Here is a 23,793-nt window from a genome sequence, read left to right as displayed (position 1 = left end):
ATAGTCACCTCTTAACATGTTCAGTTCCAAATTTAGTATCTTCCTCCCCGACTCTGCCTCTTTATCTTCTGTAACCTCCACCACAGTAAATACTAATCCCTCCTCACAAATGGCTGTTACAAAACTTTGCAGTCTCAAATGTTGCTGACGTTTACTCTCCCTCCATAGTCTGACTACTGCCTCCAAGGGGTCTGCTCACTAGTTTTGAACACACATGCTCTTTCGGGACAGAGATCGATATCTCATAGGCAGAGCACATTTTTGTTAGTGCATGACCACATTAAAACATGACTTTTTAAAAAGAATTGATAGTTGTCTTTTGAAAAGAAAATCATCCAAAGATGGATGGAAATTTCCATCATGGAAAATCTGTGTTTAAAAAATCATTTGAGCCTAGTTACATGTATTTAAGCAGATTTACATTATTGTCTTATCGATATCTGAGTTTAGGAGGTTGACACAAAATACTTCAATATTGAGGACTGCTGAAGTCATTAACCTGATTCTCCTACTGGCAATTCTCTTCCCTCATTTCTGGATCTGGTGAATGTCTTTTTTTTTTTAATGACCCATAACAAATGGTATCCCACTATTAAACTTCCCTGATTCCTGAGGTCACATCTCTGTCCTCTGTCCTCTCTGACCCAGCATATTTTGTCTCGATCTATATATTGTCTATATCAGCAAGCAGTTACCTTGCTGCTATGGTAGGATCTCATGACATTCATCATTGTGTTCCCCTTGCCCAGGCTGAACACAGGCTAGCACATAATTAGAAAGCTGTCAATGTTAATAAATAAACGCTTATGGAATTAGAATGTCATACATTCCTTTTTCTTTTGTATGGATAAATGAATACCTAATCTATAACTCTTCAAGCAGTAAGGCAAGTTTGCAATTGTTAACAAAGATTGTGTTCCTGCTGAGTGACGACATCTGCTTTTAAAACAAGAATGTCTTAAATGAGTAAAATATAGTCTGACATATTCGTACAAGTTTATTTTTTAACTCAACTATTCATCGACGAGGCAGTGCAAGATAAAAATGATGTAGAATCTAAAGTTAGTAAGTTTATTATGAGGAAATCAATGGCATTTTATTCACCAATGCATTTTATTTTTGTTTATAATTCTGCCCCCAAATAATTGTTAAGCATTATTCCTTAGTATCCATTTATCATGCATTTTATTACATACTTATCTATTCCTTCGCAACGTAAGTATCTACCATGGTACAGATATTGTTGTACATGCTGAGGATAAAATTATTAAATATCACTTAAATCAATAAATAACTAAATATCACTTAGTTCTTCTTTCAAGGGATCTTTGAACTTGAATTATGAGGTAAAAATTAATAGATTTTGACATCACAGTTTTACAAGTGCTGAGATGAAACTGGGCAGAACAAAAGTACATAGGGAGAGAAGCGATGAGAATGAGTTTCTTAAATGATGCAGATGGTGTCTGAATGGAGAATTCAAGAGTAAATTGGTGAGGTGAAGCGTTGGAGGAGGTAGACGTTCCTGGTAGGTTCAACAGTATGAAGAAATTATATGCATAAAGGAGAAAATGGAATATTCCGGCAACTGAAAGTACTGGAGTGGCTGCATCAATGTGAGCAAGAGAGATGACACTAGACACAATGAGAGGCAAGCAAAGGGTTCCATCACTAAATACCTGTATGCTCGTGGAGTTTCTTCCTCATGCTTTGTATTGGTTCCCTATTCCTTCTGTAACAAATTACCACAAATTTCAGTGCTTAAAGCAACATTAACTTATTGCTTTTACAGTTCTGGACGATGGATTTCCGAAATGGGTCTTCTAGGACTGAAGCGAAGACGTCAGCAGAATTCCATTCTTCCTGTATGTTCTAGAGGAAAATCTGGTCCTTGCATTTCCCAGCTTTTGGAGGCGTCCATCGTCATATCTCCTCCTCTGACTCTTTTCCTCCTTCTTCCAATTATCGGAACCCTTATGATTTCACTGGGCCTACCTAATAATCCAGAATAGTGAACTGTCCCATGTAAATGTCCTTAATTTAATCACATTTATAAAGTTCTTTTTGCCATACAAGGTACCAACTATCCATGGTTTTGAGGAATTAGCAGGTGACCATCTTTGGGCCATTATTATGTCCACCACAAGCTACCAGGTATTGAAGCGGTGAGACAGAGATAATGTCACGATAAAATTATTATCCGTAGAAAGTGACTTCATGTGAGGATTTGGATCACTGATTTAGGCAGATCATTTAGAAGTTTCAGTGGTCTGACATCTTTGAGTCCTCTGAATTCCTTTGGGGGCTCTCCATGTGTTTTTCATGATAGGTCCAAAAGATTTAGTTGTGTATTTTTCTATAAAAAGAAAATACAGGAATTTTATGATAGTTCCAATGAAGGGGGGGAAAGTTATAAACCATAGGATTAAATGTCATTGAGCGACAGAGGCGGGTGATCTAAGCCAAGGAAAATGACGTGGCGTAAGTTCCCCAAACTCACAGCTAATGCAATAAATGCAAGACTTATGTGCTTTAAGAATGTGATGCTTTTAATATATTAGAATTCCCCAATGTTTTTTATACTTATGCTTAGCAATTATATCTTGAAGTCACCACTACCAGTTTTTGACCTACCCATAGTTTTTTGACACTTGTGAAATTTTACCGTGCGGATGAATTATAATTTATTTAACCATCCAATTCGACAAACATTTAGGTTTTTCCAACATTTTCCTATTACAGTCAATGTCACAATTAATAACTGTACAGAAGAAGAAAGAGAATGTGTGTTTAAGTGGGTAAGTCTATGGGTGACAAGCACTGTTAGTTTTTCTTCATAGGACGATGTTTTGATCTTCCCTTTATTCCCAAAGATTATTTTTGCTGGGTATAAGATGTGGGGCTGCAAGTTCTTTTCTTTCATCCTTTGAAAAATGTTGTGTCTTTTGTGTCTTTATGCTTTCTTACATGGTGTCCTTAGAATTCATTTCCCCTGTAAGAAACGTGTTGTTTCTCCCACTGATTTAAAGATTTTCCTTTGTTTTTTTGTTTTTAGTTTGACTTGATGTGTCTTGATGTGCCTTGATGTGGATTTCTTGGAATTACACTCTTTGGGACTCACTCAGATTCTTGACTCTGTCGTTTTGTAAAGGAAAAAAAAATGGCCCAATTTGAGAAGGTTCAGCCATTAATTTTTTTTTAATAAGTTTTCATCCCTACTATCTTTCTTCTCTCTTCTGGGAAACTTAATGACAGAAATGTTATATCTTCTATTAAAGTCTCATATGTCCCTAGGGTTGTATTTTTCTTCAATCTATTTACATTTGTTGTTCAGATTGAGTAGTGTATATTGTTCTGTCTACACCGTCACTTATTTTTTTCCTCTTTCCTTTCCATTCTTGTGAGCCCATCCATTAAATTTCTATTTTTCCCCAATCTAAATTTTTATTATTCAGTTCTAAAATTTTCACTTTTTTAATATCTTCTATCTCTTTACTAAGACTTTCTAGTTAGTCAGTGAGACTGGCATTTTCCCCATTTGTTTCAAACATATTTTTAAATTTTTTAAGAAGTATTTATTTCTATGATGTCTTTAAAATTTTTGTCAGGTAATTTCAACATCTCTGTCTTCTCAGTGCTGATGTCTATTAGTTGTTCTTCCTCATTCAAGTCGAGACTTTTGTGGTGTGTGGCATGATACATTTTGAGAACTGATTTTCTATTGGCCCTGAATATTTTGGGTATTACGTCATGAGGATTTGGAGGTTATTTAAATATTCTGTTGTAGCTGGATTCTGCTGACACCATTCTGGCAGAGAAATGGAGGTCAATCCCTTGTTGACTATGTAGGAATAGAAAGCAAGTTTCCATACCCATCCCCTATGGCACTCAGGGAGTGAAGAGACTGTGGTTGGGAGCTCTGCCTCCCAAGATTCCTCCTTTGGTACCAACCTACTGAGAGGAAGGGGAGTGTCTCACTACTGCTCCATCCATGGCGTCCACAGACATCCAGGTGGAGATGTGACCGTGCTCGTTGTTACCCAGTGAGGAGAAAAGCACTGCCCTTTGCTCAGCTTTCTGTTATATCACCTTGTCAGGAGGGTTGGAGTGCCGTGGTACAGCCAGGCCAAAGTAGAAATCTAGACTGTCTATTTATGGTCTAAAAGTTTTCTGTTGCGAGGCTGCTCCTTTTCTAGTTCTTTGGTTAAGGAGAGTTAATGGTTTGGGGGGTGCCTGATTTTTTTGTCTTTCCTTTTGTTTGTGTCCACGTTGTCAAATTCTCCCAAACCTATTCTAGAATATAGGAGGAAAAAGAAAAAGCTAGAGTATCCACTTTCACATTACCCTCGTTCAGTTAGGTGATGGAAACGAAGATGGAATATGATGTATGGGCGAAACTATTATGGAAAGTTGCAGAAGAATTGGTCCACATCCTTGACTCATAATCATCATCTAGGTTTCATTCACATGGGCCCAGCCATCTGAAAGGGAGGCTGGGGATTGTCATCCAGCCATGTGACCAGGAAGCAAAGATTAGTGTGGTGAATATTGAGTCAGTCTCTATCACACTGTGGTGCGGTGAGTTCACAAACTCTTACATCCTACACTTCTTTCTTTTCTTCAATATCCAACTTGAAAACTTTCAATCTTGGATCCACAAAGCCATTTGTTTTATTTTCTTCTGTGACTGCATCTATCACGTTGCTGGAAAGATCGTATGTTTGAGATCTATCGTACGTTAAGATCTATCCTGTTGCTGGAAAGATCGTATGGTCTTCTACAACCTTTTCGTCTCCAACCTCAGCTATCCAGTGTGGATTAACTTCACTCATGTGAAGTTCAAAATTGGTGTTATTGATGCAAATGCATCCAGGGAGCAGCAGTGTTAATGTAGTAGATGACCAGTTTTCTTAAGAGAAGGAAGGTACAGGAGCCTGGAGACTTCAATTTTTGTTGTCGTTGTTGTAGTTAAAATGGGAAGCCTTTATAGTACTTTGTACAAGCATATAGCTCAAACCATTAAAAAAAAGAGGTGAGGGTTAGAGAGAGAGAGAGAGAGAGAGAGAGAGAGATGAACGGAATATCCAGAGAGTTGAGTAGTCAAAAGCCAATTCTAATGGCTCAAAAAGACAAAAAGGAGTATTACACTTATGCAATTAAGTATACATTCCTAAATACTTCTGAAAGACTCAGGAAAGAAAATATCTCTCAAAACATTTCAAAAAGGAAAGCTGTTGGCTGAAAAGCAAAAGAATAACCAGGAATTTAAAAATGTGAGCTATAATTAGCATTTCTCCCACAAAGCTGTTCTTTGAACCAGCAGCAGACCAACCTTAACTGGAAATACAGTAGCTTCCTCCCTAACTGAAGTTTCACTTTCCACGGTCTGTTATCCACAGTCAACCACAGCTCATCCACAGTTATCCACAGTCAACCACGACATATCTTCAGAAGGTCAGTAGTAGCCTGTTATATCCCATGCTTACACCATTCACCTAACTTCTTATTATCATGTAGGCATTTTATTATCTCACATCATCACTAGAGAAAGAAGGGCGTGTACAGCATAAGATATTTTGAGAAAGAGACACCACACTCACGTAACTTATTACAATACATTATTGTAATGATTCTATGTTTTTACCAGTTATTATTGTTAATATCTTACTGTACTTAATTTATACATTAAACTTTTTATATAGAAAAAAGACAGTATATAGAAGGTTCGGTACCATCTGTGGTTTTAGGCAACAATTGTGGGTCTCGGAACATATACCCCAAAGAATAAAGAGAAGACTATTGTGATCATTTATGTACAATTTACATAAAATATACATCACCTATCCAAAAAAGATAGGGTTAGTGAGGCCATCATGGCTTCAGACATTTGTTACTAAGTCTCTGCAGAAGTCAATTCTCAGAAGCAAGGGCTTCAAGTAAATGTATCCGTTACTTGAAAATGGAAACATCATAGTTTTACACTCTATGAATACTTGTGTTTCTTTTTTTTTCAAATATTTTAGTTAATTATCTATATTAGTCACTTAGTTTTTATATATTCCTATCCCAACATTTCAAAGGTGTGAGTTTTTGATTTATAATTCATATTTTCTCCTGAAGATAAAACACATGTTTTCTTTTTCCCAAGTAAGCATTTTTATATGTTATGCTTACAGAGACAGAAATCATAGTAAAGTGACTTTAGGCATGAGAAATGAGAGTTCTGCCCGCCTCTATATGCTGACAAGAGAATACAAAAGATGTAATTCAATTTCAAGAATGCACACGATAAAAAGTTCTTGCCAGTTAGATTATTCTTACAATTAGAGGTACATAGCTTAAAGTATGTATGAAGGGAAGACAGCTTTTATTTGATAAATTATTCAAGTAAGTACTAATAAGGCGTAACGCATATTTCAAAAATAACGGACTCAGAATAATATTTTATATGTTCAAATATATAAATAGAACATTAAGGTATTTTTATTTCATTCTATTTCTTTGAAAGTTCCATGTTACTGGGGCACCCGGGTGATTGACTTTGGCTCAGGTCATGATCTCATGGTTGGTGGGTTTGAGCCCCACGTAGGGTTCTGTGCTGACAGCTCAGAGCCTGGAGCCTTCTTCGGATTCTGTGTCTCCCTCTTTCTCTGCCCCTCCTCTGCTCATAAGCTGTCTCTCTGCCTCTCAAAACTAAATAAATGTTAAAAAAAAATTTAAAAAAGGAAAGTTCTATGTTACTTTTCATCTAATCAGGTTGATACTTTCATTACAGGCAAGGAGTTGCTTTTAAAGCGATGCTCGGGGCGCCTGGGTGGCGCAGTCGGTTGAGCGTCCAACTTCAGCCAGGTCACGATCTCGCGGTCCGTGAGTTCGAGCCCCGCGTCAGGCTCTGGGCTGATGGCTCAGAGCCTGGAGCCTGTTTCCGATTCTGTGTCTCCCTCTCTCTCTGCCCCTGCCCCGTTCATGCTCTGTCTCTCTTTGTCCCCAAAATAAATAAACGTTGAAACAAAAAAATTTTTTAAAGCGATGCTAAGATTGTTCAACCCAGAATTAGGGAACATATTACAAGTATAAGTTTCAAATTTCTAAGAAAAATAAATTTAAAAATGTTGCAACTGTGAGGTTGATAAGTCGGATCTCCCAAGTACTGATTGTGTGCATTTTGTGTTGTAAACATCAAAGTGAAACCTTGTTATTCCTTCTAGATCCTATAGTTGGGCTAGTATAAGCACAGGAAGAGAGTGGCTTCTAGTTATTGAAGTTTATGTCCTCAGCAACCTTGTTTTCTAATTCAAAAGCAAAAACATGATTAAGAAAAAATTCATGTGCTCATGTGAGTCTCCCAAAAGGTCTATGAAATGTGAAAACTATCTTTGGTTGACAAAAATGATTAGCTTTAATTATCTGAAATGCCTCACAATTATCTTATGGCTCAAGTGTAGTCCATCATCACCTGTAAATTATTCAAAACATCTGGTAACTTATCACTCTCCAAACATTCCACCCTTCAAAGATATCCTACAATGAAATGCAAAGTGGAAAAGTTATTTATTGTACACAAATATTTATAATACACCATCATAATAGAACAGAGAGGGAGAGAGATAATCATGTAGGTAGACACAGGCAACTCATTTGATAACATTCAACACCCTTCATTATAAAACATCAGCAAATTGGCAATTAAAGCTAAATCCAACAAAAGTCATATATGGTAAACACATAGCTAATCTCACAATTAATAGTGAAAGAGTTAATGCTTCCTCTCTAAAACCAGGAACAAGATAAGTATGTCTACTCTCATCATTTCTATTCGGCAATGTAACAGAGGTTTTAACCACAGCAATCAGGCTGAAATAAAAGTTCCCCAGATTTGAAAGGAAGAAGCATAAGTATTTCTATTTGCAGATAATGTCATTTGGGACGTTAAAATTCTGGGGCACCTGGGTGGCTCACTGGGTGAAGTGTCCAACTTCAGCTCAGGTCATGATCTTGCGGTTTGTGAGGTCCAGCCTCGCGTCAGGCTCTGTGCTGACAGCTCGGAGCCTGGAGCTTGGTTCGGATTCTGTGTCCCCCGCTCTCTCTGCCCCTCCCTTGCTTGCTTTCTCTCTCTCTCTCCAAAGTAAATAAACATTTAAAAAAAAAATGGACAGTGAAATGAATAATATTTACTTATAAAATGTAAATAATGTATGATAAGAAATTAAAAGATGCTCAACATCAATAACTATTACAGGAATATAAATCAAAACCACAGAGAACCCAGAATCGCCAACACAGTATTTATTGAAGGGGAAAAACAAAGTTGGGGGGGGTGCTGACACTATCAACCTCAAGACTTACTCTGAAGCCATGGGAAGCAAGACAGTGTGGTGTCAGTAAAAGAATAGACAGATACACCAGAGCAATAGAATTGAGAGCCCAGACACAGATCCACGGAAATACAATCAACTGGCCTGCAACAGAGAAGCAAAGGCAAAGAAACAATGGGTCAAAAATAGTCTTGTCAACAAATGGTGTTGCAACTGAACATCCACAAGCAATAGAATAAAATAGAATAAAATAAAATAGAATAAAATAAAATAAAACAAAACAAAATAAAATTTAAAAAATAAAAATGCAACACTGAAACACAAACTATGAAAAAATACTTGAAAAAATAAACCTTATTAAAATTGAAAGTTTCTACCCTAAAAAAGGCACCTCCAAGAGAATGAAAAGGCAAGCCACAGACAGAAAATATTGGCAAAAGACATATCTGATAACTACTGTTGTACAAATATACAACGAACTCTTAAAATTCAACAATAAGTAAACAAATAACCCAAATAAAAATTGGGCAAAGACCTCTGTGTCTCTGTCTCAAAAATAAATAAGCATTAAAAAAAAATTAAAGCAAAATATCTCTCTGTCTCTCACTCTCCCTTTCACAAATAGATAAACATTATTTTTTTTTTAATTTTTTTAACGTTTATTTATTTATTTTTGAGACAGAGAGAGACACAGCATGAACGGGGGAGGGGCAGAGAGAGAGGGAAACACAGAACCGGAAGCAGGCTCCAGGCTCTGAGCCATCAGCCCAGAGCCCGACGCGGGGCTCGAACTCACTGACCGCGAGATCGTGACCTGAGCCGAAGTCGGACGCTCAACCGACTGAGCCACCCAGGCGCCCCTATTTTTTTTTTTTTAAAGGGGGGTGGTGCCTGGGTGGCTCTGTTGGTTGAGCGTCCGACTTCAGCTCATGTCATGATCTTGGAGTCTGAGTTCGAGCCCCGTGTTGGGCTGTGTGCTGACAGCTCAGAGCCTGGAGCCTGCTTTGGATTCTGTGTCTCCCTCTCTCTCTCTGCCCCTTCCCCGCTCATGCTGTCTCTCTGTCTCTCAAAAATAAATTTAAAATTTTTTTAAATGGCCAAAGACCTTAAGAGGCACCTCACCAGAGAAGATACACAAATGGCAAATGATCATATGAAAAGATGTTCGTCATATGTCATCAGGGAAATGCAATTTAAAACAACAATGAGATACCACTATTTACCTACTGAAGTGGCCAAAACCCAGAAACTGATGCCATCAGATCCTGGAAAATATATGCAGCAAGAGAAACTCTCTCATTCATTACTGTAGGGAAAGCAAAATGGTACAGCCACTGTGGAAGACAGTTTTGTGGTTTCTTACAAAACTAAATATATTCTTACCACTTGATCTGGCAATTGCATTCTGTGGTAATGGCCTAAAGGAGCTGAAAACTTATGTCCACACAAAACCTGCATACGAATGCTTATAACAGTTTTATTCATAACTGCCAAAACGTGGAAGCAACCAACATGTCTTTCAGTAGGTGAATAGATACATAACGATGGTACCTCCGGACAATGGGGCCTTACTCAGTGCTAAAAATAAATGAACTATGAAGACAAGAAATACACTGAGGAAACGTAAATGTCTATTACTAAGTGAAAGAAGCCAATCTGAGAAGACTGCATATGGTATGAATCCAGTGATATGCTGTTTGAAGAAAGGCAAACTGTACAGGTAGTGGTTTCCAAGGGTTAGTGTTGGGGGGCGGGATGAATTTCATTTTAATTAAAATATTCTACACTTAATTTCTGGTGATGGTTGCACAACTCCGCAGACATACAAAACTATTAAATTGTATATTTAAAATAAATATATCTTATAGCATATTAATTTTATGTTTAAAAAGATATATTCATATATATCTCCTATGTTTATATATAAACATATATATCTATATCTTTATATAGGTATATATCTATATCTTTAAATGAAGATATTTTATTTTAACTGAACACTTGGAAAAGTAGCATCTGAAAGTGCTGAAGAACTTAAAAATAATTTCATTTAAACCAATCCATGTTTTTTGAGGGACTGTAGAAAACGAAAGATATAACACATATTGGAGTCTAAGAAAATACTATTCTGACTTTAAAAAAGTATTGATAACAAAATTATCCATGTCTTCTTGATTTTGATCAAGACTCTAGATAAATTTTGAGAATTATGCCAAGGAGAAAATAATGAATTCAGGTAAAAAATGCTGAACAATGTTGTTAAGAAGCGTGTGAGTACAGATGCGCAGCGTCTTGCTGAATATGTGCTTCTGGGGCTCAGGGAGGGGATCAGATTGGAACCATCCACATGTGGGTGATGTTTGTTGTAGCAATACCAGAGGCCACCCAGACTCTGGGAGGAGAAGGCTGCAGAGAGAATTTTTGAAAAACACCTCCTTTTGAGGCCACACACACACACACACAAGAAGAAGCCACGGCTTGGACTGAATAACTCATGGGAGTCAAATGCAAAGATAAGGAATACAATCAATGGCATTGTCATAGTGTTGCAGGGTGACAGGTGGTAGGAACACGCATAAACATATAGGGTGGTCAGATCACTATGTTGTACACCTGAAACTAATTCGACATCGTGTGCCAACTATAAACGTAAACAAAAACCCCACATATAAATAAATAAATAAATAAATAAATAAATAAATAAATTCAGAAAAAGGAAAAAATAAATACGAAGCCCCAAAGATATCTGGGTATAGTGGTTAGAGAGGTAAGGAGAAATGAGTAACTTCACAAAGTTTCACAGATACCCAAGAGAAAAACGTATTCCAAGGTCAAAGTGGAAGACACCACAGAGGCTGAATGATCTAAATAGTAAATATTCTGAAGACAAACGGGTATTGTGTTTGAACTGGGTCACACTAAATTAAATGACTGTGAGGGCGGAAGTTTGTCCTAAGAAATCGAAGGTGCCAGCTGCGTATCCCAGTGCTTTTTACGTGTAGTCTGCAGTACCCCTGCAACCCTGTCCATGGACTCATTGTTCACAGTAATGAAAAGTTGCGATTTACCTTTTTCACACTTCCTGTCCCACCAGGGGCACAGCGGTTTTCCAAGGCGACGTGGAGCATGTTGATGTCATTGTTTTGATGGCTGGTAGAATATACGATTGAGTATTCTTTTGATTTCTAGAAATTCCTAAGGCAATTTAATAAAATACCTCAATATTTGGAAAATATTCGTAGCTTAGGAGACCACTATTTTACGAATGACATATATTTCAAAATCACGCATTGGTAAGAGACCCATTTATGATCTGAGACGTATAGCATTGAAATGCGACAGCGTAAAATGTCCTTTGATATGAACCAAGTCTGCATCATCACCAAACTTTAAGAAACTACCCCTAGTTCCGTTTTTAGTATCAATGAAAATATCCACAATTGTCTAAAGTAGTTACCAAAATACTCTTCCTTTCCTCAAGTGTATATCAGTGTAAGGCCATATTTTCATCAACTACTTTAACAAAATGAACATACTGAAAAAGACTGAATGCAGAAGGCATTTATCAGAATCTAATTCATCACTCTTAAGCCTGACATTAAAGAGGGTTGCAAAAAATGAAAAACAACGCCTTACCCACTGAATTTTTGGAAGATTATCTATGTTTTGTTTTAAAAAGTATGTTATCCATGTTAACACGAAGACGATTTATTATTCTTAAACGATTATTTTCATTTTGAAAAGGTTTTCTATTTTCTAGCACAGTAAAAATAGCTATAAGTCAGGTAAAGAAGAAAAATGGGAAGGGAGTGTTCTTGATGACTCTAATGTGTGTAAGGGAGTCCTGAGACAAAAAAAAAAAATTAAAAGAATAAAATAAAATAAAATTAAGAACCATTGGTTTAGACGTGCTTTCTAGGAGGTTGGCAGTGAGACTGGAAGAGGAAAATCACAGGAGTAGCTAGTATGTGTTATAGTCTTAAAGGAAAAATTATTTTTGTTGTTAAAGTTGTGACAGACTTAATTATGCTTGAATGCTAGTGGCAAAGGGCACACAGAGAAGGAGCTGAAACTATAATAAAACAGATGGCACAAAAAGAGAGGACAGGCAAATTGCCTCTAAAATGTTAGGACTTGCATACCTTGGAAATATTGTATGTTCAGCTCCAGGCCGCTGTGATAAAGTGAATATTGCAGTAAAATGAGGCAAATGGTTTTTTAGTTTCCCTGGTGCATAGAAAAGTTATATTTTGCACTGCACTGTAGTCTGCTGAATGTGCAATGGCATTATGTCCAAAAACAATGCATAAACTTGAATGTAACAATATTTTATGGCTAAAAAATGTTAACCATCATCTGAGCTTACAGGGAACCAAAATCCCCAATCACAGATCACCATCACAAATGTAAAAACAATGAAAATGTTTGAAATATTGTGAAAATCACCAAAGTGTGACACAGAGCCGTGGGGTGGGCAAATCTTGTTGGAAAAGGCAGCAACAGACTTTGCTCCACACAGGGTGGCCACAAACCTTCAACTAGTAAAAAACACAGTATCTGTGAAGTGCCACAAAGCAAAACACAATAAAATGAGGTATGCGTGTATATCTAGCACCTGCACCCACAGCTTCTGTTTCAAAAACCATTTCCAATAAATGGACCCAGGACTCCTTGTAGAAGTGATCGCATCCAGGGCTGGGCCATGGAAGGTCAAAAGGCCTGGGACATTTTATGGTGTCAGAAAATAGGGCAGTGTTCACAAAATTATGGAGGCTTTTCCAAGGACTCAGGATGTGGAATAATTTGATAAGCAACAACAACAAAATAACAGTAGTATTAGATTGTATCCCAAAGCCCAAATAAATGTCAGTCTATGTTGAATTAAAGATGTGATGAAAGGAAGGAGGGAAGGAAGGAAGGAAGGAAGGAAGGAAGGAAGGAAGGAAGGAAGGAAGGAGAGAGGGAGGGAGTTAGGGAGGAGGGACATTTCTTCTTTTCGAAAGAATTCTAATTAATAAATATGGAAAGTATGAGGGAAATAAAGATCATCATCTTTCAGAGGAACAAGATATTTATAGACTTTCAAAGTATTTTCCCCACAAAATCTATTAACTACAAAGGGAAAATAGTTATTTTCTACCTGAGAAATTCACATTAGCAAACACCACCTTATGTAAGTAACCATGGGTAATATGAATTACCCATAATGTGAATTATGGATAGCAAGTACCCCTGATAGATGTGCTGATAACGTATCACATCTTTTTTTGTGGTATTCTTCTCGATAATGCTGAACTTCAATTTAATCAAGAGGAAATATCAGATGAACCCAAGTTGAGGAATATTCTGCACAATAATTGACTGGTACTATTCAAAAGGGTCAAAAGCATCAAAGTGCAGTGGACAGACTCCTCCCCACTCTCACTCACCCAGTGACCAGGAATCCCTGGAGCCTATGAAGATGTTAAGTTGTGTGGAGAAAGGAACTTTGCAGGTATAAAATTGTGAGGTGGCCCACCTGAAGATGGTGAGACGGCCCTCAATTATATGGGTGGGCCCAGTCTAACTGTGTGAATCCTTCAAAAAACAAAAGTTTGTCCAGTGTCAGAGATATGTAACCACAGGAGGGGGCGACAGAAACGTCTTGTGCAAGGACTTGATGTACTGTTGAGGTCCCTGAGCTGCAGGGCCGTGTGCAAGGACCAGAAAGGGTCCTCTTGGAACTGAGAATGGCCCCAGGCAGAAAGACAGCAAACAGGGGCCTTCGTCCTACAATCCACAAGGAGCTGGATTTTGACAACGTGAATGAACTCAGAGGTGCATTCTTCCTAGAACCTCTCAGTGAGAGCTGAGCCACACTAATACCTTGATTTCTGCCACGTGAAACCTACAGTAGAAGAATCAGTGGAGACAACGAATCTGCACGAGGGTAAAACAACAAGTCTGTGTTGTTTGAAGGTGTTAAGTTTGTTGTAGTTTCTAACAGCAGCAATAGAAAGTTAATACAGCCCAGGGTCCCAGAGTGGGAGACACTAGGGGACAGGAAAACTACAGGCGATGTGGGACCCTGAACAGAAGAGCACATTGGTAGAAGGAAAGGAGAAACCAAAATTAAGTCTGGACTTTAGATGACAGTGTCCTATCAATGTTAGGTGTCTTGGCTTATTTGTGTGAAAAGCTAACAGAGTTGTTCTGTACTGTTTCCCAACATTACTGTAGGTCGAAAATTATTTAAAACTGGAAATGCAACAAAAAAAAAATATTCCCAGTTCTACAGCCTTTCTTCAAACATCCCTGACTACTGAATCCCTTTCTACCTGTGAGCTCCCTACATTTTCGTTTCTACGTCACATGACAACCATTGAGATTCTCATGCAGTTTCTCCTCTTAGTAAAATAGCACGATTGCCTCCTTTGAAAACAGGAATGGTGATTTGAAGGCTCTGCTCTTTGTACCTCCTTCCTCTTCAGCACAGCCTTGCTAATAATGCAAGCTTCCACACATATGGCTTTTATTTTGATGTCAAGGACTGTCATTTGTGAAACAGGTTTAAAACATCTATATCTCCTTAAAGGGAGATGTAGATAATGTACCTATTGCTATGTTGGTAATAAGATCCCTGTGGGTATAATTGTTTATGGCAAAGAAAACATCAGAAGTTTTTAAACAGTTAAGCATAGATTGTGGTCATTTATTTGCAGGCTTTCAGTATCAGAACATTTTTAGTCTAGATTTGCTAAGATTTTCCTAATCAGTTAGTATTTATTCAATCCGTAAAATTTATTTAATATCATGTATTCAGTGCCTACTATTTACCTCAGATTCCAAAAAGAATCAATTTAAGGAATGCTACAATACAAATTAATTGATTATTTGAGGATGAGGCTTAAGTAAACAAGTAAATTGTTCATGTTATACAGTAACGTTTTTTGAAGTTTTGATGGTTTTTCTTTCCATAATGCGAGTTTTTAAAAATTTTTTTAACATTTATTTATTTTTGAGAGACAGAGACAGAGCGTGAGTGGGGGAGGGGCAGAGAGCGAGAAGGAGACAGAATCTGAAGCCTCCTGTAGGCTCTGAGCAAGCTGTCAGCACAGAACCTGATGCGGGGCTCAAACCCACAAAATGTGAGATCGTGACCTGAGCTGAAGTCAGATGCTCAACCGACTGAGCCACCCAGCCCCCCCCCCATATTGCGAGTTTTAATTCAAATATTTACCGACTGTACTTAAGAAGTTATACCCTACAGATCCTTGCAAGCTCCAAGGCTGAGATCAGATGACAATGACGAGCACAGAGACTCAACTAGGGGACCTGAGAGTTTAGAGCACATGAGCAACACTACATCCAGGTGCATGCTCTCCAGCAGCACAGAATTGTTAAGATCAGGGATCCAAAATTAATAAGAACATGGCCCCTTCCTTTAAATGCTTTGAAGCCTAGTGAGGAGACATACAAGTTGGAAATTCATTACATTACAACGTGGTAAGTATTGTGATAATGATTCATTAAGATAAACTATTGGGACTACATCAAAATCAAAAGCTTCTGCACAGTGAAGGATACAATCAGTGTAACAAAGGCAACCTTTGAAATGGGAGAAGGTATTTGCAAACGACAAATCTGATAAAGGTTAGTATCCAAACTATATAAAAAAACTTATAAAATTATAGACTTTTTTTTGCTGCTTAATTTTTTTTTCTTTATCACTCTATTTTGCCAACTTAATTACAATATGTCTTAGTGTGGTCTACTTTATTTTTTCTTTTTTTAATTTAGATTTGAGTTCTTTGTGCCTCCTGGATCTGGGTATCTGTCTCATTCCCCTGATTAGGAAAGTTTTCAGCTGTTATTTCTTCAAATAAATTTTCTTTCCCTGTTTCTCTCTCTTCTTCGGGACTCCTATAGCACAAACGTTGTTACCTTTGATGGCATCACTGAGTTCCCTCAGTCTATTCTTGTTTTGCAAATTTTTCTTTCTTTCTTTCCTTCAGCTTGATTACTTTCCATTCCTCTGTCTTCCACCTCACTAATTCATTCCTCTGATTCTTCCCTCCTGCTGTTCATTCTGTCAAGTGTGTTTCTCACTTTACTAGTTGAGCCCTTTATCTCTGCTATGTTATTCCAGGTCTCACTCATGTTTTCTCGTGTCCAATGAGTATCCTGATGATCATTGCTTTTAATTCTCTACCTGGAATGTTCCTTTTATCTGTTTTGCTTAGATCTCTGGCCATAGCTTTGCCCTATTATTTCATTTGGGATAAATTTCTCTGTCTCCTCATTTTGTCTGCCTCTCTGTTGTCTGTTTTTCTGTGTTAAAAAAAGTCAGCTATATCTTCTGCTTTTGAAAGTTCTGGTGAGTTTATGAAGAAGAGGTCCTGGGTGCCCTGGAGTGCAGTGATCCCTGTTCACCAGAGCCTAGCACCTCAGGAGAGCATCCTGTGTGTGTTGCTGATGCCCTGCTGTTGTGTCTGAGTCACTTTTCTTTTCATCTGCAGTGATTCTGTCTGTTGTGGCCTGTGCTTCCTTTCTGGCAGGCCGGCTCTAAGGGGCATGTCTGCCAGGGAACGTGGGGGCAGAATAGCAGTGTTAGCAAAATTTGCTAACTGGGCCACTAGTCCTCTACCAGATCCCCCGAAGCGTGATGGTGCCTGGTTCCTGTGCACTGGGGTTGGCCGGGGGTGCAAGGCTGGGCACAGTGTGTGACCCTGGCAGGGGGGGCATGGTTGGGTCTGGAGCACCAGGGCCCCTAGGAGCATGGCTTGCTACAGAGCCTGGGGGTGTGTGGCTAGTCTCAACATGAAATGGTGGTGGGGGGCACACATGTGGCTTTAACAAATTTGCCCTGAGCCCAGGGCTAAGGCTTGGCGTGGCAAGTCCTCGGAAAAATTCATGCACGTGGCACATAACCCTTTGCTAGCTCATTAGGTAGCAAGTCATCTGTGCAGGGCTGCTTCTCACAGGTGGCTCCGTGTTTATGCTGGCAGTTGGGGGAGGAAAGGGGTATCTGACAGCTCCCTCATTTCCAGAGAAGTCCCCCAACATCCTCTGAAATCAGTATAAACAGATTTTTCTCCTGTCTGTGTAAGCTGTTTTTACGTTGCCTCTGTGTGCAGGCTGCTATCTCTTTAAGGGCAGACACCCTGCTACCACTCACCCTCCAGGCGCACCCAGTGCTGAGTCAGCTGGCTTTTAAAGCTCCAGGCTCCAAGTGCCTCTTGGTTTCACAAATTCACAGACTTCAGCCTCTCCTAGTTTTAAAGCCAAGTGTTATGGGGATTGGTGTTCCCAGCCTGAGCTTCCTGGCGCGCGGGTCCTTTCTGTGCACACAGCTCCCTTCTTCCTGCAGGCAGCCTCCCTCCGCCTTTCAGACCTTCCTCACCTTTCAGATGCAGCTTCTTCCCTATAATTAGTGGTGGGGTTGGTTCTGCTAGTTTTCAGAACGTTCTTCGGTTTATTGACTTGGATGTGGGTAGTATCTAGTCATAAATGTTGGACAGGGACACTTCAACGTCCTCCTACTCTGCCATCTTCCTCTGGGGGAGCAAAACAGTCAAAATGTAAAAGCATAGACATCACAATGTAGAAAAAACTTACATCGGAAAGAATAAATTAGGATAGAAACAAATAGAAACTTGTTTGCTTTAATGTGTTCATCCATCGATTTCATCCAACAACATCCAACAAATTAATTATCTGTTAAGATTTGGATACTGTAGCTGGAAAAAGATAAACTAAGAGTAAACCAATAGGAAATAACATGCTGAAAGGCCTTAAGTGTGTATTTGCATCTCCTGTGTATACACACTGATTTACATTTAATTGTCTCATTCAAGCCTCATAGTTTACTCACTTATTTCTTCAATATGTCTTCAACTCATCTTCTAGGACATCTTAAATTCTGTATATAAACACTGTTCTACATGTGGCAGCCATCTCTAGTACTCCTGTGTCCTTTGGGTGCCAGACTTGCTCCAGTCTACACAGCAGGTGGGCCATCTACACGGCAGGTGGGCCATCACATTTTCCACCTCCTATGTTCCATGTCCTCTTACCTTTCTACCACAGGACAGACCCATTGCCCATCCTGATCAATCATCATACCCAAATTCCTCCTACCCCACTAGCGTGACCAGTACTCTGGTAACAGATTGACTGGAATTTTTTTCTGAATTATTTAATAGCATTCAAAGAAGTACCTTTTTTCCTATAAAGGTATTTTTGTTTGCATGTGGGTCTTCAATATTCACTTTCTCCTCCAAACACACAAGCACACTTACACACACACACACACACACACACACACACACACAATCATACCTCAAGGATTTTTGAGACATTGAAATATGTTTGAAATCAGGGCCACTACTGAAATGTTCCAGTCATCTGAAGATTAATAATGCAGACCCTTTTTGACAGTTATTTTAGGTTTTGGTATTTTCAAGCATCCAAAAGTTCTAATTTATACAATGAAACATCTTTTCATTTCATATTTGTTTCTAGTCATTTTAAAATGTAAATTATTATCTGTGCTGTGAAACAGAAATAGTTTTGTTTTGTTTTTGTTTTTATTCATGAACATATCTGCATACTGTATTAGTTATTATTTCTGCCTATTTATAAGTGAAGGGTGATATCTAAATAATTTCTTCACCAAAGGGATTAGACTGACCATTAGTAATATTAATAAAATATAAGAAAAGTAAAAAGACATAAATAAATTGCAATGGAAAAAATAGGGAACTGAGATGAAGTCTAGGGTAAGGTTAGTATAGATAAATGAATAAACACAAAAAATTGCATCACTGGAGGCTCAAAATTCAGCTCCAAGCTTGTGAAACTCTGAAACACTGAGGTAAACAAAATAGTGTGATATTATAATTCTTAACTTTACACATGACTTGTTGTCAGTAATATTAATTTGTGAACTAAATCCCTGTGGGGTTATATAAGCATATATTTATTTGTCCTGATCTATTTTATTTATTGTCATTATTATTACTTAAAATTAAATGTAAGCACCTACCTTGAATTTGACAATTGATTTCTAGAAAACAAATGAGGCACATAAATTATTCAGGAAGAAGATTTTTCTTCTTTTGGAAAGGGAGTTATATCAAGTGATGTAACAGAAAATGAAATTATTGTGATTTCAACTTGTCAAGAGAAGAAAAGTTTTATTTAAAACTTTTATCCTCAGGACAACTGACTGAAGCAGCAAATGCTGTTTTGTGTTTATATGTCATTTGTCCATACTTGACTATAATTAGCACACTTCCTGACAAGTAGAAAGAGATTAAGACAAAGGGTAAATGTCAGACAGAAATACAGCAGTAATCAGATCAGGTAAAATAATATACAACAAAAAAGGGCAAATGCTTTTTTTAAAAATAAAAACAGGATTTGAAGTCAATTTATTTTAAAAAAGTCATACAGAGGACAGATTCCATATGTTTTCACTCCTATGTGGATCCTGAGAAGCTTAACAGGAGACCATGGGGGAGGGAAAGGAAAAAAAAAATGACTAGAGAGGGAGGGAGCCAAAACATAAGAGACTCCTAAAAACTGAGAACAAACTGAGGGTTTATGGGGGGTGGGAGGGAGGGGTGGGTGGGTGATGGGTATCCAGGAGGGCACCGGTTGGGATGAGCACTGGGTGTTGTATGGAAACCAATTTGACAATAAATTTCATATTAAAAAAAGTAAAAAATAACAAATAAAAAAATCTCAAACCTACTTTAAAACATAGTTTTATTTCTGATGCTAGTAATAGCAAGAGTGATAGTTGGCATTTGATGGATGCTTGACATGTTTTATAAGCTTTATCTGAATAACAAGACTGTGACGTAAATCTTCTAATATCCCTGATTTTACCAACACTTACTGATTGATAAGGATACAGAAGCAGAGAAGCATTGAAAACTTGTGGGGAGTCATATACCTAAAAAAAAACAGAACGGTCAGTGGAACCCAGGTCCGTCAGATTTGGGAGTCCCTACCCCGCTCGACTTCTCAGACTGACTCCCAGGGGTTTGGTTGGTTTATTCACTCTGAGGCATAGAATACTTTAAAGAAGAACAAGAATTTGGCCATTTTATCACTTTAGTTAAGGTTAACATAGTGCTTAAAAGAAATGAAGAGATCAGGTTATAAAATCACACTCAGTATCAGATATTTGTGCATGACTCTAATGTTGCTATAATATCATCCACGGGACAGTGCTGTCACGTGCTTGTAACTGATCTTGCAAAAATAGCCGTTGGGAAGCAAGTCTTACAATCATTGATTTAATTTCAATTTCTATTATGCGGTTATCAAAATTTTTAATGAAAATACAAAGAATAGTTTCTGATGTAACCCACTTATGAAAAGTTACTCGTGATTAAATGGAGCCAATTTAAAAATTAGGGATCATTCTGAAGGTAAATATGCAGTATTTTCAAGACAGAGGTCAACAGGGAATATTACATCAACTCATATTACTCAGTGATGATGACTAAACACTCAGAAAGAATGCCTGTCTTAGTCCATTTGGGATGCTAGAGCAGTGGGTAGCTTGTAAAGAGCACAAATTTATTTATCACGGTTCTGGAGGCTGGAAGTCCAAGATCGGGGTGCCTCCATGGGCAGGGAAGGGCCCAGGTCGCAGACTTCTGGCTGCATGCCCACGTGGGAGATCTCATGGTTCTACCTTCATTACTGAGGCACCCCCGCCAAAGGCCATAATTCCTAACACTCAGCAGGCTGCAATTTCAACATTTGAATGTCGAGGAAACCCAAACGTTCAGACTATAGCGATCCACATTTGGAAGTGGCAGAGAAGATAATTTCTTGACATAATATAATCTTTAAGTATCCATTTAAACTAATCAATAAAGTATACATATTACTCTTCGTCTAATGTGATGTTCTTTCCGGTATGGTATCTTTTCCCTGTATGTCTGGGTTTTCAATTCATGCATGAAGAAACAAAGGGATTTTTTTCCATGTCTAGCATTCCATACCCCATGAAGGCTCTCCTTATGTCTTCCCTTCCTGTGATAGGGAGAATTCCAGGATTGCTCCCAAGATTGCTGCCTGTGGCATGTACTCTCCATAACATTCTTTCCCCTTGAGTGTGAGCAGAACTATGACTGTGATGGGATATCACGCTCACGACTAGGTTACTATTTTGTAGACTTTGCGTTAGTCAAAAGGGAGATTATGCAGGCAGTGCTGCCCTAATTAGAAGATACTGGGTTGGGGCGCCTGGGGGGCTCAGTCGGTTAAGCATCTAACTTCAGCTCAGGTCATGATCTCCTGGTTCGTGAGTTTGAGCCCCATGTCAGGCTCTGCGCTGACAGCTCAGAGCCTGGAGCCTGCTTCAGATTCTGTCTCCCTCTCTCTCTGCCCCACCCCCACTTGAGCTCTGTCTCTCTCTGTCTCTCAAAAATTAATAAACGTCAAAAATTTTTGAAAGAAAAAGAAAAAAAGATACTGGGTCTTCCTGAAGTCAGATGCACGACAGGGTGCATGGATTGGCCTTTCAGAACTAAGGGCAGTCCCTGGCCAAGAGCTAACAAGACGATGGGATTTGGGCCCTCCAGGCACAAGGAAATAATTTCTCCAGCAACCTGAGGGATCTTGGAAGTAGATCCTTCTCTAGTTGGGCCTCCGGAGGAAGGCATAGTCATCTGGTGCCTTGAGGCCTTGAGCAGCGGACCCACTCCTACTGTGTAATGTGCTGGACCCCTAACCCACAGAAACTAAGAAACGGTGTGTGTGCTATTTTAAGGTACTTAGTGTACGGTAATTTGTTACACAGCATTAGAAAGTTTGGTCTTTATATTACTCATGGTCATCTCATGCTGACAAAATGTATTCTTCCTGTTAAAAAAGAAAGCATCCACAAGCACTCTATGAGTAATTTACTTCTGATTTCATTTCTTAGGTAACCAGTAGCTGCTTTGTCTTTCTATTATCTCTTGGTAGGCTATTAGCCACCTTTAGCCTGTCTGAAGAGTGAATTAATATCCCTTAGAAAAAGTTCTCTTTGGCTGAGCTTTGCTATTTTACAGGTTTCTGGTGGAATGAATCCCATTACTTTCAATCACCCAGTGTACAATTGAGCTTGTATATGTATATATAATCTTATACATCCAAGGTTTTCATAATGTTTGTGACGAGCATTTCTGGAGTTGACAACCATTCTACAGAGGATTGTGCAGAAATGCTTATCTTTGAATTACCAGTAGTGGCTTCCAGGTTTTGGAGAATCGACCCTGTGTCAGATGCAATTCTCATTCTTCAAGGAACCCTATGAGGCGGTTAGGGTATGAGTACTTCGTTCAACAATACTCAGCTAGGAAAAGGCTGTGTCCATTGGACCCCACATGTGGCTAATTCCATCACCTTGTGTCTGTTCAGTTCTCTAAATAAGCAGCACGGAATAAGATAATAAAATGAGGGTTATATAATTTGCCACCTAAAAGTGGAAAAAGTCCTCTGATATTTATTGGAATCTAGAAAAGATTTGTTTTCACTACTTATTTTTTATGTTTATTTTTTTAATTTTTTATTTTTTCATGGCGGCGGGGGGGGGCGGGAGTCTTCCAGTAAGAACGGAAAACCTGCTAGACAAATTCTAAAAGAGCTGTAACACTTCACTACTTATTTTTTCAAAGGCTCAAACTACAAGTCAGTAATTAAAAGAAATATTTAGACTTTGACATTGAATGCTTTTGTTCACATCACTATGAGTGAGGACTGAAAAGTGTTTTCTATGCACACATGTTTTTGGTCTCAAGCTTTTGAATCATATCTGGAAAGAAGATCAGACAGAAAATAAAAGCTATGGATTCTCAAAAGTATTACTCATATAAAACTTCTTCTTTAATATACTCATTCTTGCATTCAATTAATATCTAGTTATTAGCTACTTTATTCTTTGCACACTTCTAGGTGTTTGGTATGCATTAAAAATTGTTATCGAATGCAAATTATGTTCCAAGGCCACAGGGCTGTTTGTTTTTCTCTATCTTACACATTTGTACCCTTGTTGCTCAAAAACTTATTATGGTTTTAGCTATAATTAAGTTTTAATAATGAGTTTATATTATTTTCAGTGAGGGTTCTGATTTCCTGAAATGTATCCATTCATAATTCATCTGGCCTTATTTAAATGTCATTTAAAAAATGACTTCCAACAAAATAGACACAGTTTTTGTGACACCCGATAACATTTTATTTCATTATTTAATTCATATTGTCCTCTTAGTTTGAAATTACATGAGACCAAAAGCCTTCATGCTAACATCCTTACCATCATTATCTGCTACGGCCCACATACAGGTTCTACCAATATTCTCTGGGGTGAGGTTCTCGTTTGTCCTAAATGAACATGTTGCTAAGCAGCTCACATCTAACATCTCCCATTTGTATGTATGTTCTTGAAAATTCTTTGAACCAAAGACAAGCGTAACAGAGACAATGGTGGTCA

The 23,793-nt window shown here is 38.2% G+C and overlaps 1 non-coding gene across 1 annotated transcript; it reads right to left on the bottom strand.

Moving 5' to 3' along the window:
* Positions 1 to 22,897: 22,897 nt before the first annotated feature.
* On the bottom strand, positions 22,898 to 22,958 carry LOC115506576. The gene has a single exon (XR_003966430.1). It is a non-coding gene; the product is annotated as a U7 small nuclear RNA (small nuclear RNA).
* Positions 22,959 to 23,793: the final 835 nt, after the last annotated feature.

The sequence above is a fragment of the Lynx canadensis genome, chromosome F2 (assembly GCF_007474595.2).
Source record: "Lynx canadensis isolate LIC74 chromosome F2, mLynCan4.pri.v2, whole genome shotgun sequence".
Taxonomy (NCBI): domain Eukaryota; kingdom Metazoa; phylum Chordata; class Mammalia; order Carnivora; family Felidae; genus Lynx; species Lynx canadensis.
The sequence above is the reverse complement of the archived record's forward strand: the minus strand, read 5'-3'. Positions and strand labels throughout refer to the sequence as shown.